Source organism: Manacus candei, unplaced genomic scaffold (genome assembly GCF_025592945.1).
Source record: "Manacus candei isolate 608988 ecotype Guabito, Panama unplaced genomic scaffold, ASM2559294v1 h1tg000045l, whole genome shotgun sequence".
NCBI lineage: Eukaryota > Metazoa > Chordata > Aves > Passeriformes > Pipridae > Manacus > Manacus candei.
Genome location: NW_026138093.1, coordinates 9,702,504 through 9,721,669, shown reverse-complemented (window position 1 = coordinate 9,721,669; position 19,166 = coordinate 9,702,504). Strand labels below are relative to the sequence as shown.

General features: G+C 48.6%; 3 protein-coding genes across 4 annotated transcripts in view; 1 reads left to right on the top strand and 2 right to left on the bottom strand.

Annotated features, from left to right (window-relative positions):
• The window catches only part of LOC127474822 (zinc finger protein 11-like), a 705,018-nt gene that overhangs the window by 103,543 nt on the left and 582,309 nt on the right, over positions 1-19,166 (top strand). The gene's annotated exons all lie outside the window — the stretch shown is intronic.
• The window catches only part of LOC127474841 (uncharacterized), a 200,931-nt gene that overhangs the window by 139,106 nt on the left and 42,659 nt on the right, over positions 1-19,166 (bottom strand). The window lies entirely within an intron of this gene.
• LOC127474859 (zinc finger protein 239-like) overlaps positions 1-19,166 on the bottom strand; it is a 128,236-nt gene that overhangs the window by 66,540 nt on the left and 42,530 nt on the right. The gene's annotated exons all lie outside the window — the stretch shown is intronic.

Genomic DNA, 19,166 nt, shown 5'->3' with positions numbered 1-19,166 from the left:
CAGAGAGGAGGATGTGATGTCACAGTGGTGGATGTGATGTCATAGGGGACCTGTGATGTCACAGAGGATGATTTGATGTCATAAGAGTTATGCGATGTCACAGAGGGGATATGATGTCACAGAGGGGGATGTGATGTCAAAGGGAACTGTGAAGTCACAGAGGAGGATGTGATGTCACAGGTTGCTGTGATGTCACAGGGGAGAATGTGATGTCACATGAGATCTGTGATGTGACAGAGGAGGATGTGATGTCATAAGAGACATGCGATGTCACAGAGGGGATATGATTTCACAGAGGAGGATGTGATGTCAAAGGGAATTGTGAAGTCACAGAGGAGGATGTGATGTCGCAGAGGAGGATGTGATGTCACAGGGAACTGTGAAGTCACAGAGGAGGATGTGATGTTATAGGCGATCTGTGATGTCATAGAAGAGCTCTGACGTCACAGGGAGGATGTGATGTCACAGGGGAGTTCCGATGTCATAGGAGCTCTGTGTTGTCACAGAGGAGGATGTGATGTCACACAGGAGGATGTGATGTCACAGAGGAGGATGTGATGTCATAGGGGAGCTGTGATGTCATAGAAGAGCTGTGATAGCACAGAAGAGGATGTGATATCGCAGAGGAGGATGTGATGTCACAGGGCGGGTTCTTATGTCACAGAGGAGGATGTGACCTAACAGCGGTGGATGTGATGTCACAGGAGATCTGTGATGTCACAGAGGATGGTTTGATGTCATAAGAGTCATGCGATGTCACAGACTAGAATGTGAAATCACAGAGGAGCATGTGATGTCGCGGCAAGCATGTGATGTCACAGAGTTGGATGTGATGTCACAGTTTGCTGTGATGTCACAGGGCGGGATATGATGTTCCAGAGGAGGATACAAACTCCCAGAGGAGAATGTGGTGTCATAGGAGACCAGCGATGTCACAGAGGGGATATGATGTCACAGAGGAGAATGTGATGTCATAGGAGACCTGTGATGTCACAGGGCAGGATGTGATGTCACTAAGGAGGATACAAGCTCACAGAGGAGAATGTGGTGTCATAGGAGACCAGCGATGTCACAGAGGAGGATATGAAATCACAGAGGAGGATGTGATGTCGCAGTAAGCATGTGATGTCACTGAGGAGGATGTGATATCGCAGAGGAGGATGTGATGTCACAGGGCGGGTTGTTATGTCACAGGGGAGGATGTGACCTAACAGCGGTGGATGTGATGTCACAGGAGATCTGTGATGTCACAGAGGATGGTTTGATGTCGTAAGAGTCATGCGATGTCACAGAGGGGATATGATGTCACAGAGGAGGATGTGATGTCAAAGGGAACTGTGAAGTCACAGAGGAGGATGTGATGTCACAGGTTGCTGTGATGTCACAGGGCGGGATGTGATGTCACAGAGGAGGACACAAGCTCACAGAGGAGAATGTGGTGTCATAGGAGACCAGCGATGTCACAGAGGGGATATGATGTCACAGAGGAGAATGTGATGTCATAGGAGACCTGTGATGTCACAGAGGAGGATGTGATGTCACAGAGGTACTGTGATGTCACAGAGGAGGGTGTGAATGTTATAGGACATCTGTGATGCCATAGAAGAGCTCTGACGTCACAGGGAGGATGTGATGTCACAGAGGAGGATGTGATGTCACAGTGGTGGATGTGATGTCACAGAAGATCTGTGATGTCACAGAGGATGATTTGATGTCATAAGAGTTATGCGATGTCACAGGGGGGATATGATGTCACAGAGGAGGATGTGATGTCAAAGGGAACTGTGAAGTCACAGATGAGGATGTGATGTCAAAGGGAATTGTGAAGTCACGGAGGAGGATGTGATGTCGCAGAGGAGGATGTGATGTCACAGGGAACTGTGATGCCACAGAGAAGGGTGTGATGGTATAGGAGATCTGTGATGTCATAGTAGAGTTCTGACGTCACAGAGAGGATGTGATGTCACAGGGGTGCTGTGATGTCATAGGAGCTCTGTGTTGTCACAGAGGAGGATGTGATGTCAAAGGGAATTGTGAAGTCACAGAGGAGGATGTGATGTCGCAGAGGAGGATGTGATGTCACAGGGAACTGTGAGGTCACAGAGGAGGATGTGATGTTATTGGCGATCTGTGATGTCATAGAAGAGTTCTGACGTCACAGGGAGGATGTGATGTCACAGGGGTGTTCCGATGTCATAGGAGCTCTGTGTTGTCACAGAGGAGGATGTGATGTCACACAGGAGGATGTGATGTCACAGAGGAGGATGTGATGTCATAGGGGAGCTGTGATGTCATAGAAGAGCTGTGATAGCACAGAGGAGGATGTGATATCGCAGAGGAGGATGTGATGTCACAGGGCGGGTTGTTATGTCACAGAGGAGGATGTGACCTAACAGCGGTGGATGTGATGTCACAGGAGATCTGTGATGTCACAGAGGATGGTTTGATGTCGTAAGAGTCATACGATGTCACAGATGGGATATGATGTCACGGAGGAGGATGTGATGTCAAGGGGAACTGTGAAGTCACAGAGGAGGATGTGATGTCACAGGTTGCTGTGATGTCACCGGGCGGGATGTGATGTCACAGAGGAGGATACAAGCTCACTGAGGAGAATGTGGTTTCATAGGAGACCAGGGATGTCACAGAGGAGAATGTGAAATCACAGAAGAGCATGTGATGTCGCAGTAAGCATGTGATGTCACAGAGGTGGATGTGATGTCACAGTTTGCTGTGATGTCACAGGGCGGGATGTGATGTTCCAGAGATGGATAAAAGCTCCCAGGGGAGAATGTGGTGTCATAGGAGACCAGCGATGTCACAGAGGGGATATGATGTCACAGAGGAGAATGTGATGTCATAGGAGACCTGTGATGTCACAGAGGAGGATGTGACGTCACAGAGGTGCTGTGATGTCACAGAGGAGGGTGTGAATGTTATAGGACATCTGTGATGCCATAGAAGAGATCTGACGTCACAGGGAGGATGTGATGTCACAGAGGAGGATGTGATGTCACAGTGGTGGGTGTGATGTCACAGAAGATCTGTGATGTCAGAGAGGATGATTTGATGTTATAAGAGTTATGCGATGTCACAGAGGGGATATGATGTCACAGATGAGGATGTGATGTCAAAGGGAACTGTGAAGTCACAGATGAGGATGTGATGTCAAAGGGAATTGTGAAGACACGGAGGAGGATGTGATGTCGCAGAGGAGGATGTGATGTCACAGTGAACTGTGATGTCACAGAGAAGGGTGTGATGTTATAGGAGATCTGTGATGTCATAGTAGAGTTCTGACGTCACAGAGAGGATGTGATGTCACAGGGGAATTCCGATGTCATAGGAGCTCTGTGTTGTCACAGAGGAGGATGTGATGTCTCACAGGAGGATGTGAGGTCATAGGGGAGCTGTGATGTCATAGAAGAGCTGTGATAGCACAGAGGAGTATATGATGTCACAGAGGAGGATGCGATGTCACAGGGCGGGCTCTTAATTCACAGAGGAGGATGTGATGTCACAGCGGTGGATGTGATGTCAGAGGAGATCTGTGATGTCATAGAGAATGATTTGATGTCATAAGAGTCATGCGTTGTCACAGAGGGGATATGATGTCACAGAGGAGAATGTGATGTCACAGAGGTGTTGTGATGTCACAGGGGATAATGTGATGTCACAGGAGATCTGTGAAGTCACAGAGGAGGATGTGATGTCACAGGTTGCTGTGATGTCACAGGGCAGGATGTGATGTCACAGAGGAGGATACAAGCTCACAGAGGGGAATGTGGTGTCATAGGAGACCAGCGATGTCACAGAGGATGATGTGAAATCACAGAGGAGGATGTGATGTCGCAGTAAGCATGTGATGTCACAGAGGAGGATGCGCTGTCACAGAGGTACTGTGATGTCACATGGGAGAATGTGATGTCACAGGAGATCTGTGATGTCACAGAGGAGGATGTGATGTCATAAGAGACATGCGATGTCACAGAGGGGATATGATGTCACAGAGGAGGATGTGATGTCGCCGAGGAGGATGTGATGTCACAGGGAACTGTGATGTCACAGAGGAGGGTGTGATGTTATAGGACATCTGTGATGTCATAGAAGAGCTCTGACATCACAGGGAGGATGTGATGTCACAGAGGAGGATGTGATGTCACAGGACGGGTTGTTATGTCACAGAGGAGGATGTGACGTCACAGCATTGGATGTGATGTCACAGAAGATCTGTGATGTCACAGAGGATGGTTTGATGTCATAAGAGTCATGCGATGTCACAGAGGGGATATGATGTCACAGAGGAGGATGTGATGTCAAAGGGAACTGTGAAGTCACAGAGGAGGATGTGATGTCACAGGTTGCTGTGATGTCACAGGGCGGGATGTGATGTCACAGAGGAGGACACAAGCTCACAGAGGAGAATGTGGTGTCATAGGAGAGCACCGATGTCACAGAGGAGGATGTGAAATAACAGAGGAGGATGTGATGTCGTAGTAAGCATGTGATTTCACAGAGGAGGATGTGATGTCGCAGGAGATCTGTGATGTCACAGAGGATGATTTTGTGTCATAAGAGTCATGCGATGTCACAGAGGGGATATGATGTCACAGAGGAGGATGTGATGTCAAAGGGAATTGTGAAGTCACAGAGGAGGATGTGATGTCACAGAGGAGGATGTGATGTCAAAAGGAAATGTGATGTCACAGAGAAGGGTTTGATGTTATAGGAGATCTGTGATGTCATAGTAGAGTTCTGTCGTCACAGGGAGGATGTGATGTCACAGGGGTGCTGTGATGTCATAGGAACTCTGTGTTGTCACAGAGGAGGATGTGATGTCACACAGGAGGATGTGATGCCATAGGTGAGCTGTGATGTCATAGGAGACCTGCGATGTCACATAGGAGGATGTGAAGTCACAGAGGAGGATGTGATGTCGCAGTAAGCATGTGATGAAACTGAGCAGGATGTGATGTCACAGAGGTGCTGTGATGTCACAGGGGAGAATGTGATCTCGCAGGAGATCTGTGATGTCACAGAGGAGGATGTGATGTCATAAGGGAGATGAGATGTCACAGAGGGGATATGATGTCACAGAGGAGAATGTGATGTCAAAGGGAATTCTGAAGTCACAGAGGAGGATGTAATGTCGCAGAGGAGGATGTGATGTCACAGGGAACTGTGATGTCACAGAAGAGGGTACAATGTTATAGCACATCTGTGATGTCATAGAAGAGTTCTGACGTCACAGGGAGGATGTGATGTCACAGGGGAGTTCCGATGTGATAGGAGCTCTGTGTTGTCACAGAAGAGGATGTGATATCACAGAGGAGGATGTGATGTCACAGAGGAGGATGTGATGTCACAGCAGTGGATGTGATGTCACAGGAGATCTGTGATGTCACAGAGAATGATTTGATGTCATAAGAGTTATGCGATGTCACAGAGGGGATATGATGTCAGAGCGGAGGATGTGATGTCAAAGGGAACTGTGAAGTCACAAAGGAGGATGTGATGTCACAGGTTGCTGTGATGTCACAGGGCGGGATGTGATGTCACAGAGGAGGACACAAGCTCACAGAGGAGAATGTGGTGTCATAGGAGACCAGTGATGTCACAGAGGAGGATGTGAGATCACAGAGGAGGATGTGGTGTCGCAGTAAGCATGTGATGTCACAGAGGAGGATGTGATGTCACAGAGGTGCTATGATGTCACAGGGGAGAATGTGACGCCACAGGAGATCTGTGATGTCACAGAGGAGAATGTGATGTTATATGGCATCTGTGATGTCATAGAAGAGATCTGACGTCACAGGGAGGATGTGATGTCACAGAGGAGGATGTGATGTCACAGGGGATGATTTGATGTCATAAGAGTCATGCAATTTCACAGAGGGGATATGATGTCACAGAGGAGGATGTGATGTCACAGAGGAGGATATGATGTCATAGGGGAGCTGTGATGTCACAGAAGAGCTGTGATATCACAGAGGAGGAGGTGATGTCACAGAGGAGGATGCGATGTCACAGGGCGGGCTCTTAATTCACAGAGGAGGATTTGATGTCACAGCGGTGGATGTGATGTCACAGGAGATCTGTGATGTCACAGAGGATGATTTGATGTCATAAGAGTCATGCGATGTCACAGAAGGGATATGATGTCACAGAGGAGAATGTGATGTCAAAGGGAACTGTGAAGTCACAGAGGAGGATGTGATGTCACAGGTTGCTGTGATGTCACAGGGCGAGATGTGATGTCACAGAGGAGGACACAAGCTCACAGAGGAGAATGTGGTGTCATAGGAGACCACCGATGTCACAGAGGAGGATGTGAAATAACAGAGGAGGATGTGATGTCGTAGTAAGCATGTGATGTCACAGATGAGGATGTGATGTCACAGTTTGCTGTGATGTCACAGGGCGGGATGTGATGTTCCAGAGGAGGATACAAATTCCCAGAGGAGAATGTGGTGTCATAGGAGACCAGTGATGTCACAGAGGGGATATGATGTCACAGAGGAGAATGTGATGTCAGAGGAGACCTGTGATGTCACAGAGGAGGATGTGATGTCACAGGTTACTGTGATGTCACAGAGGAGGGTGTGAATGTTATAGGACATCTGTGATGCCATAGAAGAGCTCTGACGTCACAGGGAGGATGTGATTTCACAGAGGAGGATGTGATGTCACAGTGGTGGATGTGATGTCACAGAAGATCTGTGATGTCACAGAGGATGATTTGATGTCATACGAGTTATGCGATGTCACAGATGGCATATGATGTCACAGATGAGGATGTGATGTCAAAGGGAATTGTGAAGTCACGGAGGAGGATGTGATGTCGCAGAGGAGGATGTGATGTCTCAGGGAACTGTGATGTCACAGAGAAGGATGTGATGTCATAGGGGAGCTGTGATGTCATAGGAGAGCTGTGACAACACAGAGGAGTATGTGATGTCACAGGGGTGCTGTGATGTCATAGGAGCTCTGTGTTGTCACAGAGGAGGTTGTGATTTCACACAGGAGGATGTGATGTCATAGGGGAGCTGTGATGTCATAGGAGAGCTGTGACAACACAGAGGAGTATGTGATGTCACATAGGAGGATGTGATGTCACAGGGCGGGCTCTTAATTCACAAAGGAGGATGTGATGTCACAGCGGTGGATGTGATGTCACAGGAGATCTGTGATGTCATAGAGAATGATTTGATGTCATAAGAGTCATGCAATGTCACAGAGGGGATATGATGTCACAGAGGAGGATGTGATGTCACAGAGGGACTGTGATGTCACAGGGGAGAATGCGACGTCACAGAGGAGGATGTGATGTCATAAGAGACATTCGATGTCAAAGAGGGGATACGATGTCACAGAGGAGGATGTGATGTCACAGGGAACTGTGATGTCACAGAGAAGGGTGTGATGTTATAGGCGATCTGTGATGTCATAGAAGATTTCTGACGTCTCAGGGAGGATGTGATTTCACAGGGGAGTTCCGATGTCATAGGAGATCTGTGTTGTCACAAAGGAGGATGTGATGTCACACAGGAGGATGTGATGTCACAGAGGAGGATGTGAAGTCATAGGGGAGCTGTGATGTCATAGAAGAGCTGTGATAGCACAGAGGAGGATGTGATGTCACAGAGGAGGATGTGATGTCGCAGGGCGGGTTGTTATGTCACAGAGGATCTGTGATGTCACAGTGGTGGATGTGATGTCACTGGAGATCTGTGATGTCACAGAAGAGGATGTGATGTCATAAGAGACATGCGATGTCACAGAGTGGGATATGATGTCACAGAGGAGGATGTGATGTCTAAGGGAATTGTGAAGTCACAAAGGAGGATGTGATGTCGCAGTAAGCATGTGATGTTACAGAGGAGGATGTGATGTCATAGAGGTGCTGTGATATCACTGGGTAGAATATGATGTCACAGGACATCTGTGATGTCACAGAGGAGGATGTGATGTCATAAGAGACATGCGATGTCACAGAGGGGATATGATGGCACAGAGGAGGATGTGATGTCAAAGGGAATTGTGAAGTCACAGAGGAGGATGTGATGTCGCAGAGGAGGATGTGATGTCATGGGGAGCTGTGATGTCATAGAAGAGCTGTGATATCACAGAGTAGGATGTGATGTCACAAGTTGCTGTGATGTCGCAGGGCGGGATGTGATGTCACAGAGGAGGATACAAGCTCACAGAGGAGAATGTGGTGTCATAGGAGACCAGCGATGTCACAGAGGATGATGTGAAATCACAGAGGAGGATGTGGTGTCGCAGTAAGCATGTGATGTCACAGAGGAGGATGTGATGTCATAGAGGTGCTGTGATATCACTGGGCAGAATGCGATGTCACAGGAGATCTGTGATTTCACAGAGGAGGATGTGATGTCATAAGAGACATGCGATGTCACAGAGGGGATATGACGGCACAGAGGAGGAAGTGATGTCAAAGGGAATTGTGAAGTCACAGAGGATGTGATGTCGCAGAGGAGGATGTGATGTCACAGGGAACTGTGATGTCAGAGAGGAGGGTGTGATGTTATAGGACATCTGGTATGTCATAGAAGTGCTCTGACGTCACAGGGAGGATGTGATGTCACAGAGGAGGATGTGATGTCATAGGGGAGCTGTGATGTCATAGAAGAGCTGTGATATCACAGAGGAGGAGGTGATGTCACACCGGTGGATGTGATGTCACAGGAGATCTGTGATGTCACAGAGGATTATTTGATGTCATAAGAGACATGCGATGTCACAGAGGGGATATGATGTCACAGAGGAGGATGTGATGTCACAGGGAACTGTGATGTCACAAAGGATGGTGTGATGTTATAGGACATCTGTGATGTCATAGAAGAGCTCTGACGTCACAGTGAGGATGTGATGTCAGAGAGGAGGGTGTGATGTTATAGGACATCTGTGATACCATAGAAGAACACTGACGTCACAGGGAAGATGTGAAGTCACAGAGGAGGATGTCACGTCACAGTGGTGTATGTGATGTCACAGGAGATCTGTGACATCACATAAGAGGATTTGATGTCATAAGAGTCATGCGATTTCACAGAGGGGATATGATGTCACAGAGGAGGATGTGATGTCAAAGGGAATTGTGAAGTCACAGAGGAGGATGTGATGTCACAGGTTGCTGTGATGTCACAGGGCGGGATGTGATGTCACAGAGGAGGACACAAGCTCACAGCGGACAATGTGGTGTCATAGGAGACCAGCGATGTCACAGAGGAGGATGTGAAATCACAGGGGAGGATGTGATGTCGCAGTAAGCATGTGATGTCACAGAGGAGGATGTGATGTCATAAGAGACCAGCGATGTCACAGAGGGGATATGATGTCACAGTGGAGGATGTGATGTCAAAGGGAATTTTGAAGTCACAAAGGTGGATGTGATGTCGCAGTAAGCATGTGATGTCACAGAGAAGGATGTGATGTCACAGAGGTACTGTGATGTCACAGGGGATAATGTGATGTCACACGAGGTCTTTGATGTCACAGAGGAGGATGTGATGTCATAAGAGACATGTGATGTCACAGAGGGGATATGATGTCACAGTGGAGGATGTGATGTCAAAGGGAATTGTGAAGTCACAGAGGAGGATGTGATGTCGCAGATGAGGATGTGATGTCACAGGGAACTGTGATGTCACAGAGGAGGGTGTGATGTCAGAGGCCATCTGTGATGTCATAGAAGAGTTCTGACGTCACAGGGAGGATGTGATGTCACAGAGGAGGATGTGATGTCACAGAGGAGGATGTGATGTCACAGGGCGGGCTGTTATGTCACCCAGGTTGCTGTGACGTCACAGCGGTGGATGTGATGTCACAGGAGGTCTGTGATGTCACAGAGGATGATTTGATGTCATAAGAGTCATGCGATGTCACAGAGGGGATATGATGTCACAGAGGAGGATGTGATGTCAAAGGGAACTGTGAAGTCACAGAGGAGGATGTGATGTCACAGGTTGCTGTGATGTCACAGGGCGGGATGTGATGTCACTGAGGAGGACACAAGCTCACAGAGGAGAATGTGGTGTCATAAGAGACCAGCAATGTCACAGAGGGGATATGATGTCACAGAGGAGAATGTGATGTCATGGGAGACCTGTGATGTCACAGAGGAGGATATGATGTCATAAGAGACATGAGATGTCACAGAGGGGAGATGATGTCACAGAAGAGAATGTGATTTCAAAGGGAACTGTGATGTCACAGAGGAGGGTGTGATGTTATAGGACATCTGTGATGTCATAGAAGAGCTCTGACGTCACAGGGAGGATGTAATGTCACAGAGGAGGATGTGATGTCATATGGGAGCTGTGATGTCATAGAAGAGCTGTGATATCACAGAGGAGGAGGTGATGTCATAAGAGTCATGCGATGTCACAGAGAGGATATGATGTCATAGAGGAGGATGTGATGTCAAAGGGGACTGTGAAGTCACAGAGGAGGATGTGATGTCACAGGTTGCTGTGATGTCACAGGGCGGGATGTGATGTTACAGAGGAGGATACAAGCTCACAGAGGAGAATGTGGTGTCATAGGAGACCAGCGATGTCACAGAGGAGGATGTGAAATCACAGGGGAGGATGTGATGTCGCAGTAAGCATGTGATGTCACTGAGGAGGATGTGATGTCACAGAGGTGCTGTGATGTCACAGGGGAGAATGTGATGTCACAGGAGATCTGTGATGTGACATAGGAGGATGTGATGTCATAAGAGACATGCGATGTCACGGAGGGGATACGATGTCACAGAGGAGGATGAGATGTCAAAGAGAATTGTGATGTCACAGAGGAGGATGTGATGTCGCAGAGGAGGATGTGATGTCACAGGGAACTGTGATGTCACAGAGGAGGGTGTGATGTTATAGGACATCTGTTATGTCATAGAAGAGCTCTGACGTCACAGGGCAGGATGTGATGTCACAGAGGAGGATGTGATGTCATAGGGGAGCTGTGATGTCATAGAAGAGCTGTGATATCACAAAGGAGGAGGTGATGTCACAGACCGGGCTGTTATGTCACAGAGGAGGATGTGAAATCACAGAGGAGGATGTGATGTCGCAGAGTTGCTGTGATGTCACAGGGGAGAATGTGATGTCACAGGAGATCTGTGATGTCACAGAGGAGGATGTGATGTCATAAGAGACATGCGATGTCACAGAGGGGATACGATGTCACAGAGGAGGATGGGATGTCGCAGAGGAGGATGTGATGTCTCAAGGAACTGTGATGTCACAGAGGTGGGTGTGATGTTATAGGACATCTGTGATGTCATAGAAGAGCTCTGACGTCACCGGGAGGATGTAATGTCACAGAGGAGGATGTGATGTCACAGGTTGCTGAGATGTCACAGGATGGGATGTGATGTCAAAGAGGAGGATACAAGCTCACAGAGGAGAATGTGGTGTCATAGGAGACCAGCGATGTCACAGAGGAGGATGTGAAGTCACTGAGAAGGATGTGATGTCATAAGAGACATGCGATGTCACAGAGGGGATATGATGACACAGAGGAGGATGTGATGTCTAAGGGAATTGTGAAGTCACAGAGGAGGATGTGATGTCGGCGTAAGCATGTGATATCACAGAGGATGATGTGATGTCACACAGGAGGCTGTGATGTCACAGGGCAGAATGTGATGTCACAGGAGATCTGTGAAGTCACAGAGGAGGATGTGATGTCACTGGTTGCTGTGATGTCACAGGGCAGGATGTGATGTCACAGAGGAGGATACAAGCTCACAGAGGAGAATGTGGTGTCATAGGAGACCAGCGATGTCACAGAGGAGGATGTGAAATCACAGAGGAGGATGTGATGTCGCAGTAAGCATGTGATGTCACTGAGGAGGATGTGATGTCACAGAGGTGCTGTGATGTCACAGGGGAGAATGTGATGTCACAGGAGATCTGTGATGTCACAGAGGAGGATGTGATGTCATAAGAGACATGCGATGTCACAGAGGGGATACGATGTCACAGAGGAGGATGTGATGTCAAAGGGAATTGTGAAGTCACAGAGGAGGATGAGATGTCGCAGAGGAGGATGTGATGTCTCATGGAACTGTGATGTCACAGAGGAGGGTGTGATGTTATAGGACATCTGTGATGTCATAGAAGAGCTCTGACGTCACCGGGAGGATGTAATGTCACAGAGGAGGATGTGATATCACAGGTTGCTGTGATGTCACAGGACGGGATGTGATGTCAAAGAGGAGGATACAAGTTCACAAAGGAGAATGTGGTGTCATAGGAGACCAGTGATGTCACAGAGGAGGATGTGAAATCACAGAGGAGGATGTGATGTCGCAGTATGCATGTGATGTCACAGGGGAGAATGTGATGTCACTGGAGATCTCTGATGTCACAGAGGAGGATGTGATGTCATAAGAGACATGCGATGTCACAGAGGGGATATGATGTCACAGAGGAGGATGTGATGTCAAAGGGAATTGTGAAGTCACAGAGGAGGATGTGATGTCGCAGAGGAGGATGTGATGTCACAGGGAACTGTGATGTCACAGAGGAGGGTGTGATGTTATAGGACATCTGTGATGTCATAGAAGAGTTCTGACGTCACAGGGAGGATGTGATGTCACAGGGGTGCTGTGATGTCATAGGAGCTCTGTGTTGTCACAGAGGAGGATGTGATGTCACACAGGAGGATGTGATGTCACAGGGCGGGCTGTTATGTCACAGAGGAGGATGTGATGTCACAGCGGTGAATGTGATGTCACAGGCGATCGGTGATGTCACAGAGGATGATTTGATGTCATAAGAGTCATGCGATTTCACAGAGGGGATATGATGTCTCAGAGGAGGATGTGATGTCAAAGGAACTGTGAAGTCACAGAGGAGGATGTGATGTCACAGGTTGCTGTGATGTCACAGGGCGGGATGTGATGTCACAGAGGAGGATACAAGCTCCTAGAGGAGAATGTGGTGTCATAGGAGACCAGCGATGTCACAGAGGAGGATGTGAAATCACAGAGGAGGATGTGATGTCGCAGTAAACTTGTGATGTCACTGAGGAGGGTGTGATGTCATAGAAGAGCTGTGATATCACAGAGGAGGAGGTGATGTCACAGGGCGGGCTGTTATGTCACAGAGGAGGATGTGATGTCACAGTGGTGGATGTGATGTCACAGGAGATCTGTGATGTCACAGAGGATGATTTGATGTCATAAGAGTTATGCGATGTCACAGAGGGGATATGATGTCACAGAGGAGGATGTGATGTCAAAGGGAACTGTGAAGTCACAGAGGAGGATGTGATGTCACAGGGAACTGTGATGTCACAGAGGAGGGTGTGATGTTATAGGACATCTGTGATGGCATAGAAGAGCTCTGACGTCACCGTGAGGATGTGATGTCACAGAGGAGGGTGTGATGTTATAGGACATTTGTGATGTCATAGAAGAGCACTGACGTCACAGGGAAGATATGAAGTCACAGAGGAGGATGTGATGTCACAGCGGTGGATGTGATGTCACAGTAGATCTGTGATGTCACAGGGCGGGATGTGATGTCACAGAGGAGAACACAAGCTCATAGAGGAGAATGTGGTGTCATAGGAGACCAGCGATGTCACAGAGGAGGATGTGAAATCACAGAGGAGGATGTGATGTCACACAGGTGCTGTGATGTCCCAGGGGAGAATGTGATGTCACAGGAGATCTGTGATGTCACAGAGGAGGATGTGATGTCATAAGAGACATGCGATGTCACAGAGGGGATACGATGTCACAGAGGAGGATGTGATGTCAAAGGGAATTGTGAAGTCACAGAGGAGGATGTGATGGCACAGAGGAGGTTGTGATGTCAAAAGGAACTGTGATGTCACAGAGGAGGGTGTGATGTTATAGGACATCTGTGATGTCATAGAAGAGCTCTGATGGCACCGGGAGGATGTGATGTCACAGAGGAGGATGTGATGTCACAGGTTGCTGTGATGTCACCGGTCTGGATGTGATGTCATAGAGGAGGATACAAGCTCACAGAGGAGAATGTGATGTCATAGGAGACCAGGGATGTCACAGAAGAGGATTTGAAATCACAGAGGAGGATGTGATGTCGCAGTAAGCATGTGATATCATTGAGGAGGATGTGATATAACAGGTTGCTGTGATGTCACAGGGCGGGATGTGATGTCACAGAGGAGGTTACAAGCTCCCAGAGGAGAATGTTGTGTCATAAGAGACCAGCGATGTCACAGAGGGGATATGATGTCACAGAGGAGGATGTGATGTCAAAGGGAACTGTGAAGTCACAGAGGAGGGTGTGATGTTATAGGACATCTGTGATGTCATAGAAGAGCTCTGACGTCACAGGGAAGATGTGAAGTCACAGAGGAGGATGTGATGTCACAGCGGTGGATGTGATGTCACAGGAGATCTGTGATGTCACAGAGGATGATTTGATGTCATAAGAGTCATGTGATTTCACAGAGGGGATATGATGTCACAAAGGAGGATGTGATGTCAAAGGGAATTTTGAAGTCACAGAGGAGGATGTGATGTCACAGGTTGCTGTGATGTCACAGGGCGGGATGTGATGTCACAGAGGAGGATACAAGCTCACAGAGGAGAATGTGGTGTCACAGGAGACCCGCGATGTCACAGAGGAGGATGTGAAATCACAGAGGAGGATGTGATGTCGCAGTAAGCATGTGATGTCACAGAGGAGGATGTGATGTCACAGAGGTGCTGTGATGTCAGAGAGGAGGATGTAGTGTCAGAGAGGAGGATGTGATATCATAGGACACATCCGATGTCACAGAGGAGGATGGGATGTCACATGGAGCTGCTATGTAACCGAGGAACATGTGATGTAGCAGAGTGTAATGTGATGTCACAGAGGAGGATGTGATGTCACAGGAGACATGCGATGTCAGGAGGATGATGTGATTTCAGAGACGAGTATGTAATGTCATAGGGGACATGCGATGCCACGAAGGTGGATGTGATGTCATAGGAGAGATGCGATGTCAGCGCGGGGGATGTGATGTCACAGGGGATCTGGGATGTCATAGGAGATCTGTGATGTCAAAGGGAGTTGTTATGTAACAGGAGCTGTGATGTGATGTCACAGAGGAGGATGTGATGTCACAGGAGATCTGTGATGTCACAGAGGAGGATGTGATGTCACAGGAAACATGCAATGTCCCAGAGGAGAATGTGATGTCCCAGAGGAAGATTAAATGTCAGAGAGGAGGCTATGATGTCACAGGGGAGCTGTGATTTCATTGGTGAGCTATGGTGTCACGAAGGAGGATGTGATGCCATAGGAGAGACGTGATGTTGCAGGAGGGGATGTGATGTCCCGGGAACCTGTGATGTCACAGAAGAGAATGTGATGTCACAGAGTAGGATGTTATGTTACAGGACCGCTCTGATGTCACAGGGGAGGATGTGATGTCAGAGGAGAGCTGTGATGTAAAAGAGGAGGATGTGATGTCACAGTGGAGGATGTGATGTCAAAGGAGAGATGTGATGTCATGGGGTGGATGTGATGCCAAAGGGGATCCGTGATGTCATAGGAAGTTTTTATGTAACAGGGGATGATGTGATGTCACAGAGGAGGATGTGATGTCACAGGGGATCTGTGATGTCATAGGTGATCTCTGATGTCACAGAGGAGGATGTGATGTCACAGGGAGCTGTAATGTCATAGGAGATCTTTTATGTCACAGAGGGGGATGTGATGTCACAGGGGATCTGTGATGTCAGAGAGGAGGATGTGATGTCACAGAAAAGGATGTGATGTCACAGTGGAGGATGTGATGTCACAGGAGAGATGTGATGTCACAGAGGACGATGTGATGTCACAGGTTGCTGTGATGTCACATAGGAGGATGTCATGTCATAGGAGACGTGTGATGTCACAGAGGAGGATGTGATATCCCAGAGGAGGATGCAATGTCACAGAGGCGGATGTGATTTCACAGGAAGCATTTGATGTCACAGAAAGGATGTGATGTCACAGAGGAGGATGTGATGTCACAGGAGACATGCGATGTCAGGAGGAGGATGTGATTTCACAGAGGAGGATGTGATGTCATAGGGGACATGCGATGTCACAGTGGAGGATGTGACGTCACAGGAGAGCTGTGATGTCACCGAGGAGGATGTGATGTCACAGAGGAGGATGTGATGTCACAGAGGAGGATGTGATATCACAGGAGAACTGTGATGTCTCAGAGGAGGATGTGATGTCCCAGGGAGCGGTGATGTCACGTAGCTGGATGTCATGTCAGAGGAGACATGCGATGTCAGGAGGAGGATGCGATGTCACAGTGGAGGATGTGATGTCATAGGAAAGATGCGATGTAATGGGGTGGATGTGATGTCAGAGGGGATCTGTGATGTCATGGGGATTTGTTATGTAACAGGGGAGGATGTGATGTCACAGGAAACATGTGATGTCACAGAGGAGGATGTGATGTCACAGAGGTGGATGTGATGTCAAAGGGATCTGTGAAGTCACAGAGGAGGATGTGATGTCACAGGGAACTGTGATGTCACAGAGGAGGATGTGATGTTATAGGAGATCTGTGATGTCATAGAAGAGCTCTGACATCACAGGGAGGATGTGATGTCATAGAGGAGGATGTGATGTCATAGGAGCTCTGTGATGTCACAGAGGAGGATGTGATGTCACAGGAAACATGAAATGTCCCAAAGGAGAATGTGATGTCCCAGAGGAAGATTAAATGTCAGAGAGGAGGCTATTATGTCACAGGGGAGCTGTGATTTCATAGGCGAGCTGCAAAGTTACGAAGGAGGATGTGATGTCATAGGAGTGACGTGATGTCGCAGGGGGGGGATGTGATGTCCCGGGGAGCTGTGATGTCACAGAAGAGGATGTGATGTCACATGGAGCTGTGTTGTCCCAGAGGAGTATGTGATGTTACAGGGAGGATGTGATGACACAGAGGAGGATGTGATGTAAAAGAGGAGGATATGATGTCACAGAGGAGGATGTGATATTACAGGGAGGATGTGATGTCACAGAGGAGGATAGGATAAGACTGGGGACTTGTAATCTCACAGTAGAGGATGTGATGTCATAGAAGACATGCGATGGCAGAGAGGCGGATGTGATTTCACATGGAAGCATATGATGTCACAGGAGAGCTGTGTTGTTATAGAGGAGGATGTGATGTCACAGAGGAGGATGTAATGTCACCGGAGACATGCGATGTCACAGAGGGGATGTGATGTCACAGAGGTGGATGTGGATGTGATGTCACAAAGGTGGATGCGATGTCATAGAAGACATGCAATGTCACAGAGGAGGATGTGATTTCACAGTGGAGGATATGATGTCACAGGGAGGATATGGTGTAATAGGAGACATGTGATGACACAGAGGAGGATGTGAGGTCACAGAAAGTTTTGTCACAGGGTAGTATGTGATGTTACAGAGGAGGATGTGATGTCATAGGGGAGCAGTGATGTAACGGGGAAGATGTGATGCCACAGATGAGGATATGATGACCCAGGTTGCTGTGTTGTCACAGGGCGGGATGTGATGTCACAGAGGAGGATACAAGCTCACAGAGGAGAATGTGATGTCATAGGAGACCTGCGATGTCACAGAGGAGGATGTGATGTCACAGAGGAGGATGTGGTGTCATAGGGGAGCTGTGATGTCACTGAGGAGGATGTGATGTCACAGAGGAGGATGTGATGTCACAGGAGAGCTGTGATGTCACAGAGGAGGATGTGATGTCACAGAGGTGGATGTGATGTCACAGAGGGGCTGTGATGTCACAGGAGATCTGTGATGTCACAGAGGAGGATTTGATGTCAAAAGAGACATGCGATGACACAGAGGTGGATGTGATGTCACAGAGGGACTGTGATGTCACAGGGGAGAATGTGATGTCACAGGATATCTGTGAAGTGACAGAGGAGGATGTGATGTCACAGAGGAGGATGTGATGTCACAGGATACTGTGATGTCACAGAGGAGGATGTGATGTGTTAGGAGATCTGTGATGTCACAGAGGAGGATGTGATGCTGCTAATCACTTCCACCCAAAAATCATGCCAAGAAGGAGCAACAGCTTCTGCCTTCTGACAGATGCCAAGTCTTGCCACCAATTGTTCCAGCTGCTGCTCCCAACAGCCACCTGCAAGAGGGCAGACCTCAGTGCCCCTTGGCTTTGGCTGCCTTCTGGCAGAGAAGTCCCCCAGGGGCACAGTTCTTTGGGGCAGGAGATGGGCAGCAGCCTTGCCAGGACTCAGGGCGGTGGCAGGTCTCCTTCGGCCAGGACTTGCCAGAGGCTGTCCCTCAAGAATCCCGGGAGCAGGCAGGGAATGCTGAGCAGAGCAAGCCCTGCCTGGATGTCCCATCGGGAAGACACTGTTCTAGGGGGAATTCACTGTCTCTATACTAACTCTTTCTGACTAGCTTAATGACCCAGCCATGGTGTGTCCCCGTCACTCAGATGCCTTTTTGGCCACACCTGACGTTGTGATTTGTGTGACCAACAATACCTTTAGCATCCCTGAAAGTAATCCTTGTTATTTTAGTTGTATCACAGATCAAAACATATCTACCCTCCATTGATCATTAATAATTCCCATGGGCAGAAGAGCCAAACTGGGGCTCCCAGGGAAGCAGAAGCTGGGAGGATGATGCAGGATACAGTGAATGAAGGAAACTGTGAAATGCAGAAATCCTCAGTGGATGGCTGACTGCTTGGATCATCTCTGCAGCAATCCCGGCAGCTGCCGCAGCCACGGCTCCTGCTGCACTGGCCATTCAGTGCAGGCCATGCCTGCAGTGCCAGTGTGTGGGCACTGTGGCAGCATCAGGAGCAGGGGTTCAGAATCTGCCTGGTTTCAATATTCCAAGTCCTCTGGAAGCGCATGGGACAAGCCCCAAGACAAGGAGCCCGGGTCCTGGCCCTCTTGGCCTTGAACTCTGTGTGTCTAAACAAAACAGGGGCAGAGGTGGGACCAAGCGGAGTCACTCTGCACCTGCCCTGAGTTCATGGGAATGCAGAGGGAGGATGGACCTTGGCTGAGTGCTTGGAGAGAGAGAAGGTTGTTTCTCCAAGTGGAAATGCTCTTTAACCAGCCTGCATGACCAGCCTGTGTTTTCCTCTGGTGGCTGAACACAGCCAGCACA